Below are 6,012 nucleotides of genomic sequence, written 5' to 3'. Positions count from 1 at the left end.
CAATGCCCGAAACTGCTAGATTAGAAAGCTTTTCCGAGACGCACGATTTCTGCCCGAATGTAGCCGAGACGATTATAAAGCAACCCGAGAAGAAAGTAGCCATCATGCTCAGTTTTGAAAAGGCAATTGAATTAGTCGTTATTAGGACTTTTCTGAGCGCAGTCGGCGACTGAGAATTTAAGTAGTGATTGTAGTGTGGAATAAAGTTAGATGTAGTAATAAAACTGTATTTAATGCAAATAAACGGAGTTTGAATAAACGGAGTGTCTTGTGCGTTTAATCACTGGATTCGATCACTATTCCGTGAGGGTCACAACAGGGGGGGTTGAAAAATCCCAAAAAAATGACCACGTGGTTTATGGACAGCCCCTAATTGTTTAGTTTTGCACTTTTGACATATGTATTCTCTCATGGAGTGGTTTAATAATCATCAACTGATAAGAAGATAGAGTTAATCGTAAAAGAAAACCAAATTTCAGCTCATAAGTGACAGAACTAGTCAGTGGTCCGTCTTACCCCCCCCCCCTCCCCCCTTCCCCCCCTCACCCTAGTACAAATAGTACATCATGGGGGTGACTTTGGGCCATATGTATAAAAGCAATGCAATCAATAGGTACGAGAACCCTACAAATGTGAATTAAAACAACTGAAAGTATTCACATTATTTTATGCATAATACGGTGTAGTTTTGAAATAAATGTAAGATTCATACTAAATTAAGAATGCACGCATATCAATGGACTACCCGCTTGGCGCACACCCACAGTTGATCAGCAGGAGTAAATCTATTTTATTTTGTATGGTGAAATGCACCTAAACTTAAATTACTTGAAATAGAAAGCTTTTACTGAATAAATATTTGGTAGGCTTAATAGTAGTCACCAATGTGCACAACCACTACCAAATATTTTTTCGAATAATGTATTCCACTTCAATAAAGTTGCCATTAGATGCTATTCGCCATACAATATTTTTGCGATTTACTTTTAGCGATTTTTCGCGCATAGAAGCTAGCGCCACATTGGTCGATGCGGAGAGTAGGAAAACAGCCGATGTAGTTGATTCATTACTATGTAGATGATAAAGAAATATTACTTTCGAATTTTGGTTGGAGTTATATTTAAGCAATAGCAGATATATTGCATTGGATCAATGAACGTAGATTATGAATGTGATCAAACTTTCACGTTTGTTCGTCTGAAATGTTATTTTAAAGTGACTACAACATTGATAGGTTGTGCGCAAGTATCTATATGTTCAATAGTTTTGATTTGTAAGCGATATTTTCTCATATTGAACTGTTTTGTTGGAATTTTAGTGTTTGGCCCAAGGTCACCCCCTTGAAGGCGCAAGGCACTGCAGATGAGGGAAAAAAATCCATGAAATTTGACCGCAACCAAATCAGTTAAGAGATCCCTGCCGGTTGACCGGGGATTCCCGAAACACAAAGTTTGCAAAGTATAATTTAAATGTTCAAAAAAGAAGTAGCGATGGTCTGACACATGCCAATTGGTCATCTCGTGATTAACTCTACTACTATCTACCCCCGTTGATTTGACCGCATCTAATTTGAACACTTTTTAATTTGACCCCCGCTAATCTGCACATCGTTCAAATTAAAAATTGTTCAAACGTCATTCTGCTAATGGAACGGGGTGAAACGAAACGCAGAATCAAAATACTACATCAAATAAGGCTGCCATCAATGTGTTTTTTGTCGTCAACAAGGTTCACACTAAAAATGAACCCCGTTGATTTGCATGAGTTGTCGTTCAAACCAACGGGGGTAGGCGGTAGAGCAAAGTGTTACTTCGTCCCAAACAGATACCATGAAGGTTGGGCGGTTGTCTACATTAAGTAGCCCAAGACCTGTACTACTAAAGTATTCCATTAAACTGGAGCCTCTCAAGCTAATGCCTGAGCTGCCCCAGATAATATGGTGAGCATTAGAATCATGCCAACAGTTAGCGGAAGGCCTTTTGAAGTGCAGTATGCGATGGGCCACAATATAAATGACTGAAAACACAAGTTGACAAAATAAAACGAAAGTCGTGAACTTCTGTCAACGACCAAAATTTTTGAAGCACAATTTAGTGCTGATTTCGAAACCGACCTTCAAAAAAATTTAAGTACCCGAGCAGAGGGGAATATCAAATTAATAACTATGAAATAACATAACCTATTTTTAAATCTTATTTTGTTATTATTAACTTATCAAAGCATTGCTCCTCCATAACATATTTTGTTGGACAATCTCATTTTGTTATGATCATGGTATTAGTATACGTTCATTAAATAACATCTGAATAATATATTTTGTTGGAAAACATGTTTAGTTATTATTTAAGTATTAAGATTATGCAAATATTTGATCTTCAGTAGTACGACAATAACAAGCTTTGATATCAAAACTGCATCATTCGAGATTTGCGTTTTTAACAGCATTCCGTAATGGGAAACTTGTGTATATTTACTCATCAGTTTCTCTGCCTTTTCCTGGCATTACATCCTATCTGCAAATGAGTCAAAATCTCTACTTAGTGTTTTATAATAATTTTGACAGTAACTGGTGAAAATAAAGTGCGCATTGATTGTTTGGTGTTGAATCTCAGCTTCATGGGTTGCGATCGATCTCAAATTTTGTCTGGATATTTCTAATAATTTGAAATTTGATCCGTGACAATTGAACATATTTCTGAAAAAACTTTAAAAAATATCATAAAGAGTCCATTTTCATCAAAATATCTAAATTACGACTTTCCAATTGTTTTACCCAAACGAGTTATTTAGAATAGTAGTGTGTTTCGTTAGACTGATTAACTTTGCAGAGATTTCAAACTTCAGCATTTTGTAAGAAATCGATGAATGCGTATTTTTTTCTGTCTAGTACTGTATTACCTGTATATCATAACAAGTTTTGGTTTTAGATTATTATTAATAACATTTCAAGTTAAAGATTTGTTATTGACAAATTTTTCAAATTCATTGTTATTACGTTGTTATTAAAACGAACAAAATATGTTATTAAATTGGTCTGCCAGGAACATTTTTTGTTATGGTATTTGTTATTTTGCCGCTTATGACACGCAAGTCTATAACATAATATGTTATGTTAATAACATAAAAATAACAAATTATTTTATGCAGTTATTTTGCCAAAATAACGCATTGTATTATGCTGTTGTTATTTCCTTCTGCTCGGGTAGAACAGTTTTTGAGTTTTAACTCAATATCGAGTTTTACAACTTTTCAAAATATGTAATTTACTAAAATTCAAATATATTGCGTTTTGTTCAACCAATTTTAAATCGTTTTTCATCAATTAAAAGCTGAATACAATACCATTCGATCATCTGAATACAGGTTTTGCGTCAGATTGATGAAATTCAAGATATTGGCGAGTTTTAGGGACAATCTTCTTAAATTTTAGCAAAATTCCCAAAATTTTTTGAAGAAATGTATTTTTTTCAATAAGAAAAAACCAACTTAAAAATTCTTTCTCAGAACTCGCATAGGTGACGCTAGTGTTGTCAACGCTAAAAAAAAAATGAATCCTTGCACAGCTTTCGAGACAATTTTCTATAGGCTTGGATGTCTGTTCTCTGTGATACAAAATACATTTTCTTGAAAAATCGAATAAAATGGAATGTAAATTTCAACGTTTCCTTCCCGTAACCGGGAGGAACTCCTGGAGAGAAATTCCTGGAGGAATCCCGTGAGGAGTTCCTGGAGGAATACTGGAAGAAATTCCTAGGGGAATCTCGAGAGCAACTCCTAGAGGAATCCCGGGAGAAATTTCTGGAGAATCCCGGGAGAAATTCCTGAAAGAATCCTGAGAGGAATTCCTGGAGGAATGCCAGGAAGAATTCTTGGAGGAATCCCGGGAGAAATTCGTTGAGAAATACCGGTAAGAATTCCTGGAGAAATCCCAGGAGGAATTCCTGAAGCAACCCCCGGAGGAATTCCTGAAGAAATCCCAGGAGGATTTTCAAGTGGATTTCCTAGAAAAACTCATGCAGAACACCCGGGAGGAAATTCTGGAGAAAACCCGGGAGCAATTCGGAGACAAATTCCTGAAGAAATTCTGGGAGGATTTCGTGGAGGAATCTCGGAAAGCATTTGTGGAAGAATCCTTTTACGAATTCATAGTTGAATCCCTGGTGGAATTCCTGATGTAGTTTTGGGAGTCATTTCCGGAGGGCTTTTAAGTGGATTTCCCAGATGAAATCGTAGAGGAACCTCGGGAAGAATTACTGAAAGAATCCCTGTAATAATTTCTGGAAGAATCCTGGTAGGAGTTCCTTCAGAAATTTTGGGAGGAATTGCTGGAGGTATCCGGGTGAGTAAATTCTGAAGTAAATTATCCACCAAATTGGAAGTATTGGTATTGTGAACAGAATGTAATTATATTGTGTTATTCTCAAGATATTCACTTCAAAAGAAGCGTACTTATTTGAGGACGCTTGCCACTCGGTAATCTAGGATGCTGGGCATATACGAACTAATTAGCAGCATTTTGCAGAAAAAACTTTAAAATAATTTTCATTACCAAATAATCCTTGATGTATTGAACACTTTTGCCGAAGACACAAACTTTCTATACATTCCGAATCTCAAGATATTCAAGCTAAATTTAACTTTCAATCCATAATTTGAATAAACAATAGCGCCACCTACTGGGCTAATTCCAATTCAATTTGCTCGTCACAAGATTGCCCTTGGTCTATTGAACAATTTGGTCGAAGACAGCATTATTCTAGGAAGTGACGATCACAAGATATAATAATTCGTGTCGTGGGGTCCAATGGACCCCAGGGGACCAAAATCGCCCGGTTCAACTTTGACATCAAAAAATAATCTATAGTACGCCATGAAATATTTGTTATTTTTGCACAAATAACTCATCGTGGTGTAGTTTGAAGGTACTGTGAAAACGGGACCGATGTGTCAATCCAAACTTTTTTGCGATCACTTCAAAGTGGCTCTGGGGTTAATGGATGACCAGATTGGTTGACGCGAGTTGAAACTGCACCTGGACGCACTCCCATTTCACTTTAAAATCTGAACTGCCATAATGTGATATTTGACAGTCTAATGTTTATATTGAGTTTCTATCGTCACATTTATTTTGAAAATCGTCCCGCGGCCATGTTCTCGAATTGTCGTTCAAATTTGGCGAATTGCTTATCTCTGCCATCTTTCCGAGCATGTCAACTTCCGTCGTGTAATGTTTCCCACATTACTCGGGCTTCCGTTTTACTGCCAGCTGTTTTTCATTAATTTTTCATAGCTCTTTTAAGTTTTTTACGCTCCTGGTTACTTTGTCGACGTTTTTCATGTTGATTCCTGGCAGTTTGTTACGGGTATAAATAATTGGTACATTAATAAGACAGAATAATTGTTTTATATGTTCAAAGTTTGTTATTTGTGCGTTCTTTGTGTTACATGTTGAATTTTAACTTGTAAATATTCCCCTTGTAATAATTAACATTTCAAGGGTTCTGGTAGAATACAGGACCATGAAGTGCGCAATCTTATTTCTATTGCCAACATTCAGGCCATTTCGGGCCGCGATTAAGTACTAGAGATGTAAACCTTTCCCTGGCACAGACTTCAAGTCATAGAACTCTAGTGATGAAACCTGAAATGGGATGCCCGATTAGGATTTGTTTTCCTAGACCAAACTAAGCTATGAACACAGCAACTAATGCTGTGAACTAAAAGGCAAACTGCCAAATAAAATACAACTCCAGGATGACTGATGGACCCAAACCAATAAATGAAACCTCGTCACCCTGTGATCGGAAGAAGTTATCCAGGGAAGAAGTTACAGGGCACATATATGTTTTATGTAGTGTTGCGTGAATTTGTAATATCGCTTATATGTGCATTTGTAAGGTTCTATGTGTTGTGATATGTTAATCCTTTGTAATAATTAATTTCTTTTATTTTTGTAACAAGTTTCAACAAAAAAAAAACAACATTTGAATCAGTGCGATCCCCTTCATCTAC

This window comes from Aedes albopictus, chromosome 3 (assembly GCF_035046485.1).
Source record: "Aedes albopictus strain Foshan chromosome 3, AalbF5, whole genome shotgun sequence".
Classification (NCBI taxonomy): Eukaryota; Metazoa; Arthropoda; class Insecta; order Diptera; family Culicidae; genus Aedes; species Aedes albopictus.
This window is presented reverse-complemented; position numbering follows the sequence as displayed.